At 40.9% G+C, this 23,716-nt stretch overlaps 1 long non-coding RNA gene across 1 annotated transcript; it reads right to left on the minus strand.

Annotated features, from left to right (window-relative positions):
* Positions 1–1,098: 1,098 nt before the first annotated feature.
* On the minus strand, positions 1,099–23,138 carry LOC123383802. Its single transcript, XR_006594022.1, has 2 exons — positions 23,076–23,138; positions 1,099–2,894 (listed from the first exon to the last, which is right to left on the minus strand). It is a non-coding gene; the product is annotated as an uncharacterized LOC123383802 (long non-coding RNA).
* Positions 23,139–23,716: the final 578 nt, after the last annotated feature.

The raw sequence follows: 23,716 nt of genomic DNA on the forward strand, positions 1-23,716 counted from the left end.
GTTTGGGAGTTCAAGCCCTGCATCAGGTTCTGTGCCAACAGCTCGGAGCCTGGAGCGTGCTTCGGATTCTGTGTCTCCCTTTCTCTCTGCCCCCTCCCCCGCTCATGCTCTGTCTCTGTCTCTCCCTCTCAAAAATAAATTAAAAAAAAAAAAAAAAGGAAGTAAGACTCTCTTACACAATATTGCATTCTATCTATCCTAGGGAGAGAAGCAGGGAAAGAGGGAGGGGAAGGGCTATCTCTCTAAGGAACTAATTATTTTTCCTAAAATGCCCAAAGATTAGCTGAAGGGATGCGCATGCACACATAATGGATCAGATTAAATTTAAACTGGATTGGACATTTAGCTAACAGCGCTCTTGCCAACCAGTGGGTAGAGGCTTGGAAGAAATGCTGGTTCAGAGTTCTGCTAAAGGGTTTGGCAAACAGGCAGAATTACATTCCTCATTTGCAAAAAAGATGCCACTATCTTTGGGACAAGCTGAGGCATTCTTCCTCTTTGCCAAATTTGAGTACCTCTGAAAGTGATTTTCATTTTTCTTTTCTTTTCTTTTTTTTTTTTTTTTGTGATTTTCTTTTCATTTCTTTACTTTTCAACCTTTCTTTAAATTGTATTTACTTATTTACTTTTATGAATTCATCCTAAATCTTTTCAAGGAAAAAGAAAGCCATATATAGCCAAATATAAACTTTACTATAAGTAACCCAGGATGCTCTCTCAAGTTAGACAAGAGCTTGCACTTAGCTGGACTGTCGATTGGTTTGCTCAGAAGAAGCTTTGGGCTGAGTTTATTTGTGAAAGAGGGTCTTTTGAAATTTGTTTTGGAAACAAATATGGCATATGTGAAATGGGTGCTCACTTACGGAGCTTCAACAAGCAACCTCATGTAATTTGTTGCAAGATGACAGTGACATGTTTCCGTGATGCCTGAGAGCATGATCTTGAGGTCCTGTAGGTTCTGGTCCTCTCCCTCCCTTGGAAGGAGGCAGTTACTCAGTTCAGAGTCAAAGGGACCTAATTTGATTATTAACCCCTCATCTCATTGCACTGATGCATTAATGAGATAAGGCACATAAAATCAAACCTTCCACAAATGGAAACTGTTATAATTATAATCATTTTTTTAAATGTGGCAACTGATTATTGATGGAAAGTGATTTGAGTTTTACTCAAACAGCAAAAGTTGAAACAAGCAAAACTCTCTAGCCAACTTGCTTGTAAGCATCTATACTATTCTAGGGAACTCTTGGGGTCCCAGGCTCAGAAGTCCAGGAAGATGGCAGGCCTTATATCCACACACAAGACAGGGTGATGACAGAAGAATCGTAATTGCCAGCGTTACTATGTATCTATGGGTGAAATGTCTAAGCACTTTATGAGAACTATCTCACTTAATCTTCAGATTGAAGAGTCCCTTGGAGGACCGGAGAACTTCTGAGATGCCAGAGAAAAAAAGCCCATGAATCCTAGGTACCTATTAGGAGAAGGAGAGAACTCTACATTATGGATGAGGGCCAGAGAGAAAAGTGACAGGTTTAATTAAGAGCTTCCTGGGGCGCCTGGGTGGCGCAGTCGGTTAAGCGTCCGACTTCAGCCAGGTCACGATCTCGCGGTCGGTGAGTTCGAGCCCCGCGTCAGGCTCTGGGCTGATGGCTCAGAGCCTGGAGCCTGTTTCCGATTCTGTGTCTCCCTCTCTCTCTGCCCCTCCCCCGTTCATGCTCTGTCTCTCTCTGTCCCAAAAATAAATAAACGTTGAAAAGAGCTTCCTTCACATAATCTAGATATGCCCGCATGTGTGTTTGCTTGTACCATACATAAAGGCCATGTAATCACAGACAGAGAAGAGATCCGGGTGGGAGGGGCATGTGGGGTAGTTTCTAATGTCACTGTAAATAATCACATTTGTATACCACTTTACAGTCTATAATGCACTTTCATATACATAATCTCACCAGATACTCCAGCAAGAAGTGTTCCCACTTACAGGTCCTTTCTCTGTGTGGCACCAGTAGAAAGCAATTAGCATGTGCATGAAACTAACAGTTTATACTTCATTCTTCAAAGCTAATCATCTCCCAGTAGTTTTGTTTGTTCATTCGTTTTTATGTGAATTTTCTGTTCATTGTGAATAGAACTGGGGACAACAGGGGTTACGGCTTCTAAAAATGTCCTCAATACCTTTAAAATGCTAATACTTGTCCCTTGCGTAGGCTCTGCCCGAGACAGCACTTACATGTGCCAAAGCTTGTAAGCGAGTCACAAGACCTTACTTTAACATGACACTCACTTCGATAAAGGAAGCCCAAATAGACCCCAATTAAGAGTTTTCTTGTTGTTCTTCCAAGCTGTTTACAAATTCTAACAGGTTTTGGTCATGGATGATACTGGGTGGCTGTAACATATGCTGTTTTGCAAAGAGTGTGTACATGTGTGAAACCACCAGCTTTCCACACACGGGTTACCCAGATGGCGAGGATCATGCTTTCACTTCCATCTGCCGGATCACCCTGATGTCAAGGATGTGCGGCTCTCCCAGCACTGCTCCTCTACCCCAAGCCAGTGGGAAGATTCTCTGGTTCTCAGCTACCCACTAAAATGCTTCCTTCCTTAGAATTTGTCTACTGATATCCTCCCACCCCCCGCCCATATCAGATTAATGGCACGGCAATAAAAGATGTGAAGCAGTGATTATTTCACTGAGGTTCAAAGGGAACAGCATACCCACAGAGCACCACTTCCTTTAAATTGGCAGATTTCCGCTTGGGGCTTCATTTGCCGAACACTGGTGTGGACAGAGGTGGCTGCCAGTATGAGCCAAGTTCCCATCATAGCCGACTGGTGGCAGTGGCACATCCCAGAGGCGACTCCAGCTGTGGGCGACTGTATGCTACCTACTGGGAAAGACCATGGCCTTTCAGAGAGCAGGCAGAGCTTTGTGGGACTGAATGCAATGCCACCTTTCCCACTCTTTCCATATTTCCCCACAAGTACAATGCAGCGTTAGGGGTTCTCCCACTCCCATGCACAGTTGTCCTGATTGATGTTTAAAAACAATATATGCAAATGTCTGTCTATCTAGCTATATGAATAGATGCATAAATACATGTATGAATCACAAAAATAATCCTGTCAAAAGTGAGACCATGAGCCATAATTAAAATCTCATGTTAAAAATTGTTGGTGCTGTTATTCTATTTTGGTTCCTAGCAAATGAAATATTTGCTCTTCTTACTTCTGCCCATTTTCACTGGAGCAAACGTACACCCCTTCCCAGGGGACAAGAAGGATAGCCTCTTAGATTCATACCTGCAGGTGTAGGTGGTGAGGTTTTCTCAGAGGGGAAGTAGAGGCACCGCATGGCATTGGCCAGGGACTTGGAGGGAAGAATTTTAAAGCCAAATGGTTCGTTCAACTAGTTTCAATGTATTGGGAGGGGACATATAACCATCAGATCTAAAAGCTGATTTCCATGTGTTTATTCATTTGTTCACTCAATGCATATTTACTAAGAGGTTCTATATTCCCTCTGAGGACACAGACAAATCAGTGTGAGACATTTCCTCCCAAGTAACATATGATATCCGTGCAGGGAAGGATTCCTCTACCACCACCTTTAATTACCCACTTGGATGTGTTTCAGAGCATTTTCACATCACTCGTCCCCTTTGATCCCACTGAAACAGGCAAGGCTGGCATTATTCTCCTCACTGACAGGTGAGAAGACCAACGCCTATTTAGGCTGTGCTACAGATGCTGGTGGAGCTCCGGCACCAGAGCCACTCGCTAATTTTGTGACCCAGGGCAAGGTGTCTGACGGCTCTGAGCCTCGGTTTTCTTCTCTGTAAAAAGGGCATGGACAGGACCTGCCAATTTAATAAAATAATGTTTGTAAGGTGCTTGGCACCATGCCCAATACATAACAGGTGCTCAAGAAACAGGGGCTGTTCTAAGATAGGTTCTTAGTTATTGCCACTGCTATAAGGATACTGTTATGAAGATGATGTGCCACATGGGGCTGGCTCTCCTGATATTTTCTGAAGCAATGTCTAGCTCACTTTCAGCCTTTGGAGTCACCAATGGGTCTTGGTTGAGAGACAGTAAAGCAGGTTTAGTGGCAGCATCCTCACCCCCCTTTTTTTTTTTTCAATCTACCCACCAACATACATGCATATGTGTGGATGTGTGCATGCACACTCATACTCAGGCCCATCTCTAGCCTCTGTATCACCTCCACCCTTTTAGGCTATGGTAGAAACGGGGTCAGGTAACTTCGGAGAAGGTGCTGCGCTGTAGGAGGGCTGCCGAGAGCTGAGCGGTTGCTAGGTTACCATCCCCAGAGGCTGGTCTGCTTCAGCTCTCCAGGAGACTCCTGAGATTCAAGCTGATTCACAGTAATCCCTGCTGGTCAGCCTGTGGTCCTGAGGTCTTTGCTTTAAGGTCTCCCAGGAACAAGTATCCCCACGAAAGCAGATTTGCTGTAAATGTGGGAGGCCTTACTAAACCTGATCCCTGTGGCCAGGCTGACTCCAGGTGGGAGAAGGAAGCCAGTGGAGCACAGAGGACAAAGGCAGGAGTCTCTGCATCTGCCTTTGTTTCCCGGCTCCCAGAAAAAGGCTGGAGATTAGTGGGCTATGCTTTGTAGGAGAAACAATTTCAGGGTTTTTAAAGTGAAAAGATATGAATGTGGATTGACAGGGGAAGGAGAAGGCCACTGGGAGTTGCTTTTCAGTCGCTTCTGTGAAAATAATGGTGATGAACGAGGTTGTGCTCATCGCCAGGGAGCCTTAGAGATGGCGGGAGAGAATTCCTGATGCAGTCTCCGTCAAGTGCTCAACTCTGAACCTAGCGGCTGTATTTCACTCATTTGCTCAGAATTTGGCAAAGAAGCCATTTTCAGTCTCACTCGATAAATATTTACAGAGCACTTACTCTATGCCAGCTGTGGTGCTAGTTATAAGGATATAGTAGTGAGGGATACACCCAGGGACCTGTCCTCATGGAGATCACAGTCTAGTGGAAGATAGAAACTGAACCCCAATCAAAGTGTGATAAGTGTTATAAAAGGCAAGTATGTGGAAACACACCCGGGAGCAGCTGGAGAGACAGTATAGCTTTATTCATAGAGTATAAGCTCTAGAGCCAGAGTGTCACCATGGGAACCCAGCTCTGCCACTTATGAATTTTTTTTTTTAATTTTTAAAGATTTATTTATTTATTTATTTAGAACTGGGGAGGGGAAGAGAGAGAGTGGGAGAGAGAATCCCAAGCAGGCTCCATGCTGTCGGCACAGAGCCAGATGCGGGGCTCGATCCCACGAACCGTGAGATCATGACCCGAGCTAAAATCAGGAGTCTGATGCTTACCGACTGAGCCACCCAGCCACCCCTGCAACTTATTAACTATAACTTAGGCTTGCTTAGCCTCATCTATAAAATGGAACATTAATAGTAACATTTACTTCATAGCTTTTTCGCTGGGAGAGCTCAATGGGCTAGTATGTCTATAAAACAATTCTATGAGTGCATGACATATAGTAAATACCTAATTGATACGAGTTATTATATGAATTCTTTCTTGGTCTTGTGGGTCATTCTTTAAAAACCATATCCGATTAACTCTTTGCAGGGTGTTAACTTTAGGAGAGAAGGATAAGCTACTGTCTGCCTTGGCTATAGCTAATTTTATCGCTGATAGTCTTCTTGAGGAATGGATTTGGGTTGATGTTGAGACAAAATCTCCAATTTCTATCTTTATGCACAAAGGAAGCAAAGCATGTCCAGTTTTCTGAGGGCCAAGGAGGAAGTAGGTCTGTGAGTGCTGTCACTAACTGGTGACACTAGCTAGTTGGAAGTACAAACAGATTATAGGAGAGCAGAGGTATGAAGTCATTAGAATGAGCAAGTGTTATGAGTGAGATTCCAGAGACTGGCCTCAAGGGTAGCACTGATTAAGTTCTCATCCTAAGTGTGACTGAAGGCCTTTTTCAGGGAGAATAAAGGTCAATTAATAAAGACTGGCAGAGTTTTAGGGCACTCACTGGGGGAGAACAAAATGGTATTGACTCAGACTTAAAGCCAGATGAAGATGGGGTACCAGAAGCCATCCAACACTTTCCTGTCATTTCCCTATCAATGGAGAGAACAGAAATCTGCCCACATTTTATTCAAAAATCTTGTAAGACTTTAAAAGGCACATCAGAAATGGTTTCTGACAATGCAGCACCTTAGAACAAGGAGTTCAAGTGTTTCCTTTCACTCACAGAACCTCGCACCAACCTGAAGAACCATTATTAAGATTAGAGCCCAAGCGTCAGGGCAACCTGGGTGGCCCAGTCGGTTCAGGGTCCGGCTCTTGATTTTGTCTCAGGTCATGCAAGATCTCACGGTTTGAGTTTGAGCCCTGCATTGGGCTCTGCACTGACAGCGTCGAGCCTGCTTGGGATCCTCTTTCTACCTCTCCCTCTGGCCTCCCCTGCTCTCTCTCTCTCTCTCTTAAAAAATAAATAAACTAAAAAAAAAAAAAAAAAAAAAAAAAAAAAGGATTAGAGCTCAATCTCAACTTTTGAATTCAAAGACCTTTCTTCTCTTTTTGTTTCCATGAATTAAAAATTCTGATGTTACCTTAGTTCAGACTGCTGTAACAACGTGCTATAGACTGGGTGCTTACATGACAAACATGTATTTCTTAAAGATCTGGAGGCTGGGAAGGCCAAGATCAAGGCACCAGCAGATGTGGTATCTGGTGAGGTTCCACTTCTGGTTTCACAGATGCTGTTTTCTGCTTCTATCCCCACGTGCTGAAGAGAAGAGAGCAGCAAGCTCCCTTACTACTGTTAACAGGGCATTAATCCCATTAATGAGGGCTCCACCCTATGTCCTTATCTAAACATAATTACCTCCCAAAGGCCCATTTCCTAGGTGGCTTTTTTTTCTTTTAAGTTTTTGAATTCTACCTTGTCAAATTGTACCTTGAATTGTACCTTGTCCTATATTTGACATTTTTCAAAATAAAAAGCTAAACAAGGGGCGCCTGGGTGGTGCAGTCGGTTAAGCGTCCGACTTCAGCCAGGTCACGATCTCGCGGTCCGTGAGTTCGAGCCCCTCGTCAGGCTCTGGGCTGATGGCTCAGAGCCTGGAGCCTGTTTCCGATTCTGTGTCTCCCTCTCTCTCTGCCCCTCCCCCGTTCATGCTCTGTCTCTCTCTGTCCCAAAAATAAATAAACGTTGAAAAAAAATAAATAAAATAAAAAGCTAAACAACAAAGTTAATGGTAAATGACTCATAGGATTTTTGAAGATATTCAACAAATATTTTAAGGTATGAGAAATTAATGTAGATATTATATCTGCCCATTGATAGATGAGTAGATCAGTAAACTGTGGTCCATCCAGACAATGCAAGAGTACTCAGCATTGACAAGGAAGGAGATTCTGACACCTGTTACAACATGGATGAGCCTTGAGGACATTATGCAGAATGAGAGAAAGCAACCACAAAAAAGACAAATACTGTATGATTCCACCTGAATTTCGAGGAGACACAAACATTTAGACCATAACAGATATATTCATTCAGAGGCCATTCAGAGTCTGAGTTTGGAAGGACCTTGGGAATGCCATTAATCCAAACCTTTTGTTTTACAGATGAGGTGAGTAGAGGTCCAGAGAAGGGGTGGCTTATCCAAAGCTCCACGTGGTAAATGTCAAGGCAAAGACTAGAACCCAGAGGCCATTCATTGTCTGCATCCGATTCTCATGTCTTGGGTGTTGTCTGCTATCCGCAGGCTGGTTCTCTGGCCATTGCCAGGCTCCATGTTGCTTATAAGCAACTGGAAGGCAAGGATGATACCATGGGCTGATGTTTGCCATCAACAGATGGTTTCAGACTCACAGAGTTAACACTCTTTGGGTGCTTTATTATTTTTTGGCTGCTAGATGGCTAATGGTGGACAATGTCTATGGCTGCATGGTTTTAGTAATTGGGCTTTCCTTTAATAGAGCTTTCCCCCTTCTTACATGCAGTTTCCTCACCCTGTAGCACTTCTCCCCAGCATGGAGAGAAGCACTTCTCCTTCAGGTCCATGCAAATGCAGAGCCTGCCTTGGTTTTGCATCCAGGAAGACCCAATGCTCCTTCTTTTGTGTTTCATCTGCTGCTTAGATCTGTCCCTTGGGAGGTGTGAATCTTATTATTCTGTTTTTTGTTTGTTTGTTTGTTTGTTTACTTCCATGTTTCCCCATTAGATCATACACTGCATGGGATCAGGGGCCACAACTTTTAATTTTGTTTCCCTGAAGCATGGTCTGTTGGCTGAAGGAAAGTTCATCCACCAGAGCAGGAGAGACAAAGGGTCTGGCCACTGGTTCAGAAAAGTAGATGAAATGGTAGAAGCATGTGGATGTTCTCTTCTGGTTTCCTCTGTTTGCTCTGTGGAATAGAAAGCAGGATCTCCACCTAAGTGAAGATGGGGTAGGGGGAGGTCTGGAGGTCAGGGGAGAGAATAGAAGGTATGACACAGGGCAGGGATTAGACCAGGGAAATATAACAGTATCTCTAAGCAGCACCAGGGTCCACTTGAAGTTTCCAGTGAGACCATAGACAAGGCTGAATGTGTCCTCCAGATGTACTCATTAGTGCAGATGAAGATTCAGAGTTGATAGAGGGGTGTAGTTAACAAGGGTCAGAGTTTTGCCATGCGAGGGCCATAGTGGAGAGAGAGGCAAGGACACAGTGGAGTAATGCCAATGAGTCATTATAATGATGGATCACTCAGTCTCAGCTGGGAATCAAGGTAGGTAAGAAATGAGGATGGAAACAGTAGTCAGTCCACATGAGGGTCCAGCAGTTATTGAGATCAGCCTGCCACTGGGGAGGCAGAGCAGATACCTGCAAGGAAACTCGAGAATGGCTGAAGGACTCACCCCATGGAGACTGCAGAGGAAACAAATGCTCCTCTTTAAATGCTGTCACTGAAGGCAATTCAAATGGTCTGGGGTCATATTTCAGGAAGCAGAAGAACTCCTGTAGGCACTTGCCTGAAGAGTATGAGGCTCTCCTTCTCTACACATGCTTTGTTCACTCTTTTGTTCATTCCACAAATACCTACTGAAACCTAGTAGGTTAAAGTCCTGAGATGTGTTAGGGTAGATGAGTCACAGCAGGCAGGAGTGCCACCCTGGGGAAGAGGATGAGGAAGCTCACAGAAGCCAGGCATCAGGCCAGGTGCTTTCTTGCATTAATTCCTTCACTTTCCTCCAGGGTATTAGTCACCCTATTTTACAGATGAGGAAACTGAGGTCCAAGGAAGCTATGTTACATGCCAAAGTTCACACAGCAAGTATATGTGTGGGGTGCTTGGCCTCATACCCAGTTCTGTTAAACTCTTTGCACAAGAGAGATCTGGGCTACTGCATGGATAGTCCTATTCCACTGGAAATGGTCCCTGCCTTTATCCCATACCTTCCTCCAAGTTTCAATATATTTTTTTTTTTGTAATCTTCCAAGATTCTGAAAGAGTGGCAGATCTAAATGGTTTAGAGAGATATACAGCAGTGGTTTCCAAGAGCTGGGTTGTAGCATTGGTTTGTGACAACACTCAGAAAATAAAGAGAATGTAACTAACATTCATGTATATAGGACAGAATGACTGCCTCTTGTGATGAGCTTTTCCTTTGACTTAGTAACACTTTGGTATTAAGATATCCTTTAGCTTAAGTCCTTTTTGGTGTTAAAACATCCTCCTTATTATGACATGAGAGCAAACAGTAGATAGGTGTTTCTCAGTTTGCTTTGAGCAAGAGAAAGGCAGAGAGGTAGGGAGAGAGAGAATCCCAGGCAGGCCCACACTGCCAGCGCAGAGCCCAATGCAGGGTTTGAACCCACGAACGGTGAGATCATGACCTGAGCCTAAATCAAGAGGCAGAGGCTCAACCGACTGAGCCACCCAGGTGCCTCTGTCAATTTGCTTGTTTTAATGTCCATACTAGGCAGAAGAAATAGTTGGTACTTTATTAGCCCTAAAATGTTTTCAGCCATTTTGCCAGTCTGTGAAAACAGAAGTCTGGGAACCACATGTTTAGCGCAAACAGAGCTTGCGAGCCTTCCCTGAAGGGACCCAGCACTAGGGCCTGCAGGGGGAGGAGGTCTTTGCTTTGTGGCTTCTCTATCTTCCTTGAGTTGACAGAAGTCATGGAAAGACTCATACATAGGCTTGAGGACCATTCAGTTTTCCTTTGTGTGTACACAAATCCCGAGTTAGTTTTCTGTATCATTTACCTCACAAGCAGATTTGAAGTTAGCACACTCTCTCTATAGTCCCTGAGTCCTCTGAGGATGAAGTGTCCGCACAGCCTGACATCAGGGCAAAATCTCTCAGGCTGGGGCTTCCAGGAAGCTTCAAGGGAGGAGTGTGGAAATCAGAGCTCCCAGCAGCTGCTGCCTTCTGGGGACAATGAACACAGGCCCTCCCTTCCTATCAGTGCTTCGTTTCCTGATGGTGCCACACTGGATATGCCGCAAATGTTTCCTCAGTCCTGTGGTAACCATGAAGCAGACCCACAGCAACTAACTTGGACAGTGAGTGGCTCAAGGTCAAGGAAACAATGTTTTCTTGGATCGGCTATGGCACATTACCTTAGTTTTGCCTGTTTGGAGAGCTATCCATCATATCCTAATGAGTAAAGATGAAAAGATCAGAGGACGATGAATGGCTTCTGCTCAGATACAGCCACCGAGTAATGGCTGTCATGATGGTTTCCTTAAACCAAGTTGCAACAGGACACATAGATTGCTAAGCTTGAAAGAAAAGGGTTTGTCGTGTTTCAGTTTCGTCCTTTGTTTCTCTTCCATTCTCTCCATTAAAATCAGTGTCATCTTCTTCTCCTCCTTCCCTGTTTAATTTATAGACCTCTTTCCACTTAGGCTGGTCATCATACACAGTATAGTGTGGTGGCTCTGAGTATAGACAGGATCTGGATTTCTGGGATTCTCATACTGTCACCAGCACATACCCATGTTTTGATGTCTGGCATATGATTTAATCTCTCAGGGCACATTTTCTCATCTATAAAAGGGGATGATATGGAGCGCCTGGGTGGCGCAGTCGGTTAAGCGTCCGACTTCAGCCAGGTCACGATCTCGTGGTCTGGGAGTTCGAGCCCCGCGTCAGGCTCTGGGCTGATGGCTCAGAGCCTGGAGCCTGTTTCCGATTCTGTGTGTCTCCCTCTCTCTCTGCCCCTCCCCCGTTCATGCTCTGTCTCTCTCTGTCCCAAAAATAAATAAACGTTGAAAAAAAATTTTTAAAAGGGGATGATATTAGCATTCATTTCTCTGGTGTTGATGTGGGTATTAAATAAGAAAATGCCTGCAAAGCCTACCACAGAATAAACATGAGATAAATGTTAGCCATTATGATTATCTCTAAAAGTACAGAACACATGAGGAATGGGTTGCACTGACTCATGTCAGTAAGTGTTGATTGAACATACACAATTGTCTTGGTATTTGGGGGAGAACCGCAGAACTGCAGATGATGTCCTTACTCTCTTGTGTCATGTCACCTATTCCACTGGCTTTGGTTATTGTTGAAGGTGTGAGTTAATGCCTCCCGAGAGTCCTTCCTTGTGTTCTCGGTTGTGGGGACAACCTCTAGAATATTATCCCATCTTGATTTACTGTCCTGAATGTTCAGCCAGGCAGGTTTCCTGTTTTAGCGCCAAATTAGAGCTTTTGGGAAACCACTTTATATATCCAAGTAAAAAAAAACGTATCCAAGGGACCTGAAAAGAAACCAATTAGCTTTCAAAACTCTCTACTTTGTTCTATTGACAAAAACAGAAAATCTGACTGAATAAGTTTTTTTTTTTTTTCTACAATGCATGATCCTATCTTACAGAATAATTTGGTTCTCAGCTTGGACTCAGCAGCACTTGTTTCCCTTGGGACAGAAATGGTTGTCCTTAGAAGGGATGTTGTATTTGCTAAAAAGTAAACGTTGCTCTAACTCCGGTAGCACAGGAAGCCTAAGACACGAGAAAACATGTATCATGCTGGTGCTGTGAGGTGTTCAAGGGCTGAAATGAAATATATTTGGAAAGTTTTAGTGTAATAGGTGACCCTGAGCAGGAATGGCACTCCTAATGGGCATCCTCATTAACAGAATGGCTTACTAATTTGGAAACACTTCATTGCTTCAGTTTCATCTACAAATTTTACCAGGAGAGTTCATGTCATATTAAAGAAGTAGTTTTTCTTTTCATTAATTTAAAAACATAACATTTGTTTATGAAAGCAAAAGGAGTCCGAATTTTAATTTGTCCTCAAATACTCAGTAGTGTGTCCATCTTTCAATAAATTGATTTTTAACTTTGTTTTAAAGCAAGATGATTTTGCTCTCATAAAATCATTGGGCACCCGGTGCTCTGATCGATAAGCTTCTACCATGAAGAAACACTTTCATTCCAAGGAAAGTGCAACAGCTTCACTTCAGTGAAGTCCCAATAAAACGATCCTTTCAACTGATACAAACTTTAGACTTGTTCTCCGATTTAAAAAACCTTTACAAGAAAAGAAAACCAGTGAAAAGATCAAGTAAACAAAATTTCAAACATTTTACCTTGCATTCTACATGGGTAAGGAGAGGATTCTGTTTGTGATCCACAGGGAAGAATATAGGGCTTTTCTGATCAACCATGAAAATGAAATTCAACAAACCATGTGTTCTATCAGGGTTTAAACAAACGTTAGGAACTCTGTAAAAAGTGCTAGTGTTTTAATTATGGTATACAGAAAGTCCCAAAGTTTTGTGAATTCTGTACCATGTATTTTTATTTGTAATTATATAAACATTAATGTGACCTAAATATTATAACTTGTTTTTCTTAATTTTTACTGTTTTGACAAGGATCAGCTTTCCTCATCCTTCAAAAATGCCCTAGCCTTCATAAACAAAGATCTTTTTTTTAAACTTATTTTTTAAGTTTCATATAGCAAAATTTACTCTTTCTAGTGTATAGTTTTATGGGTGTTTAATACTACAGAGTCATGTATCCAACATGATAGAGATCAGTTTCATCACCTCCAAAAATTCCCTTTGCTGTCCCTTGGGAGTCAACTCCCCATGGCAACAACTAATCTATTTTCTGTCTGTATAGTTTTGCCTTTTCCAGAATGTCACTAAGTCATATAGTATGTAGCCTTTTGGGTCTGGCCTCTTTCACTTAGCAAAATGCTTCTGAGATTCATCCATGTTGTTCCATGTATGAATATTTCATATCTTGCCTTGCTAAGTAGTATTCCATTACATGTACATACCACAATTTGATTTTCCCTTCACCTGTTGATGGAAATTTGGGTGGTTTCTGGTTGTAGCCGGTTATGAATAAAGCTAATTATAAACATTCACATATGAGTTTTTATGTGAACATAAGTTTTTGTTTCCTTTAGGTAAATGCCCAGAAATAAGGACTACTGGTTCACTTGGTAACGGCATGTTTAACATGGTAATAAGATACTGCCAAACCATTTCCCAAGATAGCTGTACAATTTTGTATTCCCTCTAACTATATATGAGAATTCTGTTTGCTCTGCATCCTTGTCAGTGCTTGGCATTGTCAGTTTCTTTGTACTTTAGGCTTTCTGATTGGAGTATGGTGGTATCTCATTGTAGTTTTAAGTTGTATTTCCCTGTGGCTAATGACACTGAGCATTTTTCCATGTGTTTATTTGCCTTCTGTATATCTTCTTTGATGAAATATCTGTTCAGATTTTTTGTCTATTTTTAATGGGATTTTTGTTTTCTTATTGTTGAGTTTTGAGGGTTCTTTATATATTCTGGATACAAGTCTTTTGTCAGATATGTGATGAGCAAATATTTTCCTCCCAGTCTGTAGCTTGTTTTTTCATTTTATTGAAGTATTCTTTATAGAGAAGAAAGTTTTAATTTTGATAAAGCAACTTTTGTTGCTTTTTTTCCTCTCTTTTATGTATGGATTATGCTTTTGGTGTTGCATAAAAACATTTTCCAACTCAAGGCAAGAATTTCTTTTTAACGTCAAAAACTTTTACAATCCTCCAGAGAATTGCAATTGAATCTTTAGTATCCACTAATTTAAAAAATACATGGCAATTGTATTAATCACTACAAGTTCTCTATGCTGTTGAAAAAATGATTATTTCTCTACTCTCATAGATTTGAATCTTCAGTTTCTTTTTTAAAATGTTTTTAGGGGCGCCTGGGTGGCGCAGTCGGTTAAGCGTCCGACTTCAGCCAGGTCACGATCTTGCGGTCCGTGAGTTCGAGCCCCGCGTCAGGCTCTGGGCTGATGGCTCAGAGCCTGGAGCCTGTTTCCGATTCTGTGTCTCCATCTCTCTCTGCCCCTCCCCCGTTCATGCTCTGTCTCTCTCTGTCCCAAAAATAAATAAACGTTGGGAAAAAAAAATTAAAATGTTTTTATTTATTTACTTTGGTGGGGGGAGGGACAGGGAGAGAGGGAGAGAGAGAATTCCAAGCAGGCTCCTTATTGTCAGTACAGAGCCCACTGCGGGGCTGGAACCCACAAACCATGAGATCATGGCCCAAGCCAAAACCAGGACTCAAAAGCTCAACTGACTGAGTCACCCAGGCGCCCCTGAACCTTCAGTTTCATATGCAAATCCAGAACATTCATCATTCTAATTGTGAATGCCCCACTGGACCTCCTCCTGTCTCCTTGCATCAGAATTTTTTGGTGGCAACACAGAATCAGGTTCTAGTCTAGCTTAAGTTTATCAGGAGTTCATAGCATCAGTGAGAAGGACAGAGAACAATACTTGAAAACAGGCAGTAATTAAGGTGGTCCTAGCAGTTTCAGGAACCTATAACTAAGGCTAATAAAATAGGATATTAGTCTTGCTCTGCCACTGGTATGCTCAGGTCACTGTGATTTTCATTAATTAACTCCTATTGTTTTCAGAGTTTTTGCTCATTGACTCAATGTTCAAATTCCAGACTAGAATGTGACAAATTACCCGGGTGGCTGTCCCTTTATTAGAATGTGGCAGTCAACTATAGATGCCCAGGTACTAGTCTTATGTTGTAAAGTGGGGTCGTATTAGACACCATGAGACCAGAAATGTCTTTTGTTCATTGAACCAGGAAGCCAGAAATTCTTATCAATGTTCAACACTGATCAAGAGCCTATCATTATCTGAGCAAGGATAATACAAGTACAATGCACTTGGTACACACCGCGAAAATGCTCAAAATGTTGTGGTGCTTGGGGCACTCTGACTCTTCCCAGGAAAGTCAGGGTGGGGTTCATAGATGATGTGATGTTTGGAAGGATAAGTAGGGGTTGTCAGAGGCAGAAGGGAAAGGAAAGGTATTTCAAGAAGAGAAGGATGAATAGGTTGCTGTAGCATGGGAAGAAGGGTAGAAGGACTGGATGGTTGGGGAGAAGGTTGGAATAACAAGACAGAGCCAACTGTAAGGTGCCTATCACCTATCAGCAAAATGGAGCAAAACCCCAATCTGTCCTCTTAGGGGTAGCACAGGGAGTGAAGCAATCACAGAAATTGCTACAGCACTAAGGGAGCTTAAATTTTCTTATGTGTTGTCCTTGAGATATAAAGAATGCTATTGTTTTGGTAATGTCTTCCTGTCAAAGTTCAGGATGGAATATCACAGAACAACAGAATAGATGTGACTTTAGATATTGTCCAGAGGTATATAACTTCTTTATGTCTCAAAAAGAGGAACTAAACCCCAGAGAGGTGCACCCAAAGTCATCTACAGTAATGATGCAAGGTCTGTTCTGTGGCCATGGCTCAGTGTGGCCTGTATCATTCCCAAAGGCAGAGCTGAGTGCATATGAGAGTGCCTTACTTGAAGCTCCTGGCTCCCACTTTCCAAGAAATCCCAAAACAGGCTAAGCAGGACATTATTTCTAGGAGATATCTGCAAGGGAAGGGTTCTGAGGTCACATAAGTTGAGAAATGATGCATGCCCACTCTCTAGAGTACACTAACATATTAGAAATTCTAAAGAGGCCCACAATAAAGATACTTACCAGTTTAGCTGTTTGACCCAGATTTCCCTGTTTATTTGCCTATAGGATCACAGTTTGCCTAACACCTATTAACATAAACAATGACTTGCTAATGGTCTGAGTCATGGTCCAGAATTGGGAGACAATGAATTTACAAACTAGAAGCAGAAGGCCTAGGTGGTTACCACTCCTGGAGAAAGAATGAAGCTCTCGAAAGTTTACATTTACTAGGCTCTAAAAACGAGCAAAACTCCTCAGAATCCAAGCATAACTGATTAGTTTTCTTTTCCTTTTATGAAACAGATGGGAGATAAGTTACTAACAGAGTTCATATTGAATATACATGTATGAATTAATCAGGGCATAGCTGTATAATTATACAAGATATTATTTGAGGCCATCTTCCATATGTACTTATGGCACACAGACTTTGCTCCTGTCACTTCATGTTGGAGGTGACTATGAGTAAGATACGGTGCCCCCAGCAAGGAGCTCAGAGCCTGATATGCTCAGGTTCAACTGGAGAGAGGGTCATCATTTTCTCGGTTCTAATGCCCATCTAAAACCCTGAAGAACCTAGGTTTCTGGAGAACCCAGGGCTCTTCTCCTGGCAAACATACTAGTCACAAGGCATGAAAGAAACATCTAATATCAAGCAAAAAGCAATGAATGACAGAGTCTGAGGCCTTTCTTTCAAGGTTTCCAACGTCCTCCCAGTTTTGGCTCAGGCTCTCCTGCTTTCATCTGTGGGTCTCTCCTGTGGGTTTTGCCGCCCATTCTGCTGGCAGGAGCTTCTCTCAGGTGAGTCTCTGGACGTAGCTTCCTGCCAGCACACCTCCTGGCTTGCTGCCTTCTTCACGCTGAGCATCCGTCTGGAGCTCTTCCTGGACTTTACCAAAACAGTCTTGAAAGTCTCTCACTTCTAATGGAGCCAACTGCCAAGCTTGTTCATGGGAACAAATGGCTAGATCAATGGCCTTCTCTTCCTATATCTGTTTGACTGAGTATCTGCCAGGCACTATGCTAGGTGGTGGATACAAAGCTGGATAAAACACTGTTCCTACCATTAAGGAATTCACGGTCTATGGGGAAGTAAGTCATATTCACATATCACTTAAGTTACCTGTCATGTACTACCGTAAAGCTATAAACAGTATTATGGACACTGGACCTAATCTCGGAGCTACAGAGGGATGCCTTCTGCCTCCCATGCATTTTTCTCTGCTGGGACATGGACGTGAACCCGGCATACAGATGGTCACTGAAAGGCAAGACTTGTTTCCTTAAAGAGAAATAATGTCAGATTTAGATTTTCTTTATCCCTGATTTCACTGTCACAGACCCCATCCCCATTAAGGAGATTTCCTCCAGAAGCCTGGTGTTCTTTCAAACCCTAGAACAAGGTGGAATTCTGGCTTCAAAGGATCACATCTAGCTGTGTCTGAGGGTTGGCTTAGCTCTCTGGGTGCTTGCTTGTTCCTTCTCTTTTTAAAAAAAAAAATTTTTTTTTTGACGTTTATTTATTTTTGAGACAGAGAGAGACAGAGCATGAACAGGGGAGGGGCAGAGAGAGAGGGAAACACAGAATCTGAAATGGGCTCCAGGCTCTGAGCTTTCAGCACAGAGCCCGACGCGGGGCTCGAACTCACGGACCGTGAGATCATGACCTGAGCCGAAGTCAGACGCCCAACCGACTGAGCCACCCAGGCGCCCCAGCTTGTTCCTTCTCTTGAGGCACTAGGACAAAAACACTAATACTCTCAAATCCACCATTGTTTATATTGCAAAAAAGATTAACATTCAGTGTAATTGCAGTATAAAATTCAGTTTTACAACGTGCTCTGTCTATAAAACAGTCATCACAATACAGTGCTCAAGATACTATTAAAGTAATGAGTTTTTAAAAACAAACATCAGGGGCGCCTGGGTGGCGCAGCCGGCTAAGCGTCCGACTTCAGCCAGGTCACGATCTCGCGGTCCGTGGGTTCGAGACCTGCGTCAGGCTCTGGGCTGATGGCTCAGAGCCTGGAGCCTGTTTCTGATTCTGTGTCTCCCTCTCTCTCTGCTCCTCCCCCGTTCATGCTCTGTCTCTCTTTGTCCCAAAAATAAAAAACGTTGAAAAAAAAATTAAAAAAAAAAAAAAACCAAACATCAGAAGCTACATATGCAAATGATTGTCATTCCTTTTAAGATAGTTATGCTGGGCAGTTATAATCATTACAATTATGCTATCATAGTTTTATATTAATTTCACAGAAAAATCAATTTTACTTTTATAAATTTTTTTCCTATTTTTTGATGCAATGTTATTTACTATGATGATCCAACTTATTTCTCTGACTTTAAGTGACTTTTATTTTTTTTTCTAAAAATAAAGACTAATCTTAACAGATATAGTGCTTAAACTTCATCTGAAGTTGGTTTTTCCACTGTTCTTCAGATAAAGATCAAAATCCTTTGTGTTATTAAGTAGATTGCATTATTATTATTATTATTATTATTATTATTATTATTATTATTATTTTAAAGGGACTAAGTCTTTTTTTATTTTAAAATTTATTTATTTTGAGAGAGAGAGCATGAGCAGGGGAGGGGCAGAGAGAGAGGGAGAGAGAAAATTCCAAGCAGCTCCATGCTTAGCACAGAACCCAATACAGGGCTCAATCTCACGACCACGAGATCACGACTTGAGCCAGCATCAAGAGTCCGATGCTTAGGGGCGCCTGGGTGGCGCAGTCGGTTAAGTGTCGGACTTCAGCCAGGTCACGATCTCGTGGTCCGTGAGTTCGAGCCCCGCATCGGGCTCTGGGCTAATGGCTCAGAGCCTGGAGCCTGTTTCCGATTCTGTGTCTCCCTCTCTCTCTGCCCCTCCCCCGTTCATGCTCTGTCTCTCTCTGTCACAAAAATAAATAAACGTTGAAAAAAAAAAAATTAAAAAAAAAAAAAAAGAGTCCGATGCTTAACTGACTGAGCCACCCAGACGCCCCTAAGTAGATTGTATTATTGCTACCAAATATTTGCTGTTTTTCCCATCCCACTGACATTTAGCCTAGCCATGAAACTTGCTATGTCCGATACAATGTGAGTAGAAGTGAATATGCCAGTTCCAGACAGATGATTTCAAAGCTCTGTGGTAGCTCACCAAGGTTCTTTCCCTGTCCCTTTTGAGGCTGGTATGTCCCAGTTAAGAGTTGTTCCTTTGATCCCAAATGAAGATGTGGTGCAGGGTCTCAATCACCTTCCTATGGATATGTGACATGAGCAGGAAATAACCTTTTATTGTTCTGAGTCATTAAAATTTGGGGGATATTTGTTATCACAGCATAATGTAGCCCACTGCTGACTGAGATACAAGCATAGAAGGACTTGTATCATCTGCTGCCTTCATTCTTCCCAAGCACATCTTTCTTTACTTTTCCTCTCTTCGCAATTCTGATACAATCCATATATTCTGACCTTCTCTATATTCCTTGAAAATTCCAAATTCCTTCCTGTTTGAGGACGTTTACACATGCTATTTATTCTGCTTGAAGTCTGATTTTTTTTTCCTGCATTCTACTGCTTTTCTTCTTCCTTCACATAGCAAATGTCTACTTATGCTTTAGGTCTCAGGGAGGCTTTCTTTACTTTCTCCAGAAAAAAGTGTAAAAATAGTTATTATGTATTCCATACATTCAAAAACTGAGAGACATATAGAAAAAAGGACCCACATAGAATTTCTAGAAATGTAAGCTACAATGCCTGAAGTGAAAATATACCAAATAGCATCAACAATGGATTATCTATTGCAGAGTAAGAGGTTACTGAACAAGACAGAAAATCAGCAAGGGTATAAAAGAATTAAGCAATACTATCAACCAACTTGACTTAATTCATAGAACACAGTACCCAATAACAGCAGAATATACATTCTTTTCAAATACAAACAGAACATTTACCAAGATAGACCAGATTCTAGGCCATACAACAGGTTAGCCAATTTATAATAATTCAAGTCATATAAAATGTGTACTCTAACACAGGAATTAAATTAAAAATCAAAATAGAAAAATTCTAGAAAATCCCCAAATATGTTGAAACTAAATAACATATTTCTAAATAACCCATAGGTCAAAGAATAAATCAAAAAAGAAATAAGAAACTATTCTGAACTGAATGAACATGAAAACACAACATATCAGATTGTGTGGAGTATTACTAAAGCAATACCCAGGGGGAAGTTTTAGTACCAAATACTTACACTGGAAAAGAAGAAATGCCTCAGATCAATGACTTCAGCATCCACTTTAAGAAATAAGGAAAAGAGGAGCAAAAGAAAATCAAACTAAGCAAAAGGAAATGGTAAAGATCGGGGTGGCAGGGGTGGGGGGGAATCAATGAAATAAGAAATAGAAAAACCATAGAGAAAATCAATAGAATCAAATATTGATTTTTTTGAGGTGACTAAAATTGGTATAAACCTCTAGCCAGAGTGATTAGGAAAAAGAGAGAGAAGACACAGGTCACAAATGTCAGGAATGAAGGAGGTAACATCACTACAATTTCTACAGACATTAAAAGCATAATAAAGGAATATAATGAACAACCTTATGTCAGTAAACTTGAAAAGTTAGAGGAAACGAACAAATTCTGGAAGGATAAAAATCAGAAAAGCTCTCTCAAGAAGAAATATATAACCTAACTAGCTCTATTGTATATTGAATACACGGAGGTTTTAATTAATTTACCCACAAAGAAGGGTGCAGGTCCATGTGAGAACACTGATGAGTTCTACCAAATATTTACAGAAGAAAAAAAATATCAATTTTATATGACATCTTCAGAAAACTGAAGAGAAAGGAATAACTACCAATTCATTCTAAGAGGTCAGCATTACTCTGATACCAAAACTACATCACAAGAAAAAACTATAGGCCAATATCCCTCATGAACATAGATATAAAAATTATTTAAAATTTTTAACAAATCAAATCCAACAGAATATAAAAACTATGACCATGGGGTTTATGCTAGGCACCTAAGGTTGATTTATACAAAAGCAAGTGATGTAATTCACCACATTAACTAAGAAACAAATTAACTAAGAAACAAAACAAAATTATATGATGATTTAAATAGACATAGAAAAAGCATCTGACAAAATCCAACATTCATTCCTCCCAGCAAATGCGGAATAAAAGTGAACTTCCTGACCCTGATAAAGGCCATCTATGAAAAACATACAAGTAATATCATACTTAATGGTGAAAGACAGAATATTTTCCCAGTAAGATCAGAAATAAGAAAAAGATGGCCACTCTCGTCATTTCTATTCAACATTGTACTGGAGGTTCTTGCCAGTACAATTAGGCAGGGGGAAAAAGGCATCCCTATGGGAAAGGAAGTAAAGCTTTTTGCAGCCAAAATGACCTTATATATAAAACTCCAATGGAATTGACTAAAAAAGCTGCTAAAACTAGTAAGTGGGTTTAGCAATGTTAATGGATATGAGATCAATATACAGAAATCAATTATATTTCTATATAGTAGAGATAAAATATTGGAAATTAAAATTTCAAATATTTATAATAGCATCAATCAATATGAAATACTTAAGGATAAATCTGAAAAACAATGTGAATAATTTATACACTGAAAAATACAAAACATTGCAGAGAGAAATTAAAGATCTAAATAAATAGTTATGTTCTTGTTCAGAGGTCAGAAAAGTTAACTTTATAAAAATGTCAATTCTTCCCAAAGAATTCCCAAAGATTCCCAAAGAATCTATCTATAGATTCAATGCAATCTTCACCAAAATACCAGCAGGTTTTTTTGGGTAAAAATTGACAAGCCGATTCTTAAATTTGTATGCAGTGTGAAAAACCAAGAATAGCCAAAGAAATCTTGAAAAAAAAAATGTTGCAGGACTTGAAACTACCCGATTTCAAGACTTACTATAAAGCTACAGTAATTAAGGCACTGTGGTATTGACATAAGACTAACAAGTCAAACAAACATAACAGCATCCAGAAAGAGGCCCACACATATTTGAACAACTAATTTTCAATAGTGATGCCAAGACAATTCAGTGGAGAAAGTACTGCTTTCAACAAATGGTACTGGAACAACTGAATATCCATACGGAAAAAAAAATGAACTTCAATCCATAACTTGCACTATATACAAAAATTAACTCAACATGGATCATAAACCTAAATGTAACACCCAAAACTCTAAAACTTTTAGACAAAAACATAGAAGAAAAATATTTGTCATCTCGGATTAAACAAGAGTTTCTAGATAGGACAATAAAAGCACAATACATAAAACTTTAAAAATCAACAAATCTGACATTATTATTATTATTATTATTATTATTTTTTTTTACGCAGAAGTCATTTATTTGAGAAGTGCAAGAAGTATTGGTAAGGGAGAAGGGAAGAAAGAAAAGGAAGGAACGGTAACAGGAGGTTAATCCTTCTAGGGAAATTTGGAGTCAGAGTCAGACACATGCCTGAGAATTTTCCCTGAGGGGGAAGGGAGCTGGGGTATGTATACACCAACTCCAGTCAGGAATTTGTTGAAGGCTACTTTGGGAAGGGGTGGTGGTGTTATTATACTGACATTGTAATCCTTCCTCGGGAGACACAGAAATGGCAAAGTGGACTCCATAGCAAGAGAGAAGGCCTTTGGGTGGTTGACTAGAGGCTTACTAAGGGTGTTACCCAGTAACTTAACAGGAGTCCAAGTCTCCTATATTCTAGCAGTGCTTCAACTGCACCAATTAAGCACTTTAACTTTTTTTTTTTTTTCCTTCCCCTCCCCCATGGGTTCCTGTTAAGTTTCTCAGGATCCACATAAGAGTGAAACCATATGGTATCTGTCTTTCTCTGTATGGCTTATTTCACTTAGCATCACACTCTCCAGTTCCATCCACATTGCTACAAAAGGCCATATTTCATTTTTTCAAATCTGACATTATTAAAATTGAAGTATTTATTCATCAAAAGATATATTAAGAGAATAAATGGGCAAGCCACCTAGTGTGTAAGATATTTATAAAGCACATACCTGAGGCACCTGGGTGGCTCAGTCGGTTGAGCATACGACTTTGGGTCAGGTGATGATCTCATGGGTTTGAGTTCAAGCCCTGCATTAGGCTCGCTGCTGTCAGCACAGAGCCAGCTTCAGATGCTCTGTCCTCCTCCTCTCTTTGTCCCTCCCCTGTTCATAAAATAACTCTGTCATAAAAATAAATAAAAACATTTTTAAAAAGCACATACTTGAAAATGATCTATATCCAGAATATATTTTTAAAAGCTCTAAAACTTCATCAAAAGAAAACAAACACCTCAACTGAAAAACTGGTAAAATTTCTGAACAGATTCTTCATCAAAGAGGATATACAGGTAGTAAATAAATAAGCACATGAAAAAATGCTTTGACATCCCACTAACCATTAGAAAATGCAAACAAAGCCCACAAGACATCATACACACTTATTGGAATGGCTAAAACTGAAACAACTGACCCTAACAAGTACTGGCAAACATGCAGACCAAGTGGAATTCTCAAAAACTATTGGTGGAAATGCATAATAGCACAGCTACTTTGTAAACCAGCTTGGCAGTTTCTTATAAAATAAAAACACACTTAACAAATGACCCAACAATTCTACTCCTAGGTTTTTTCCAAAGGAAATGTAGACATAC

This window comes from Felis catus, chromosome A1, assembly GCF_018350175.1.
Source record: "Felis catus isolate Fca126 chromosome A1, F.catus_Fca126_mat1.0, whole genome shotgun sequence".
NCBI lineage: Eukaryota > Metazoa > Chordata > Mammalia > Carnivora > Felidae > Felis > Felis catus.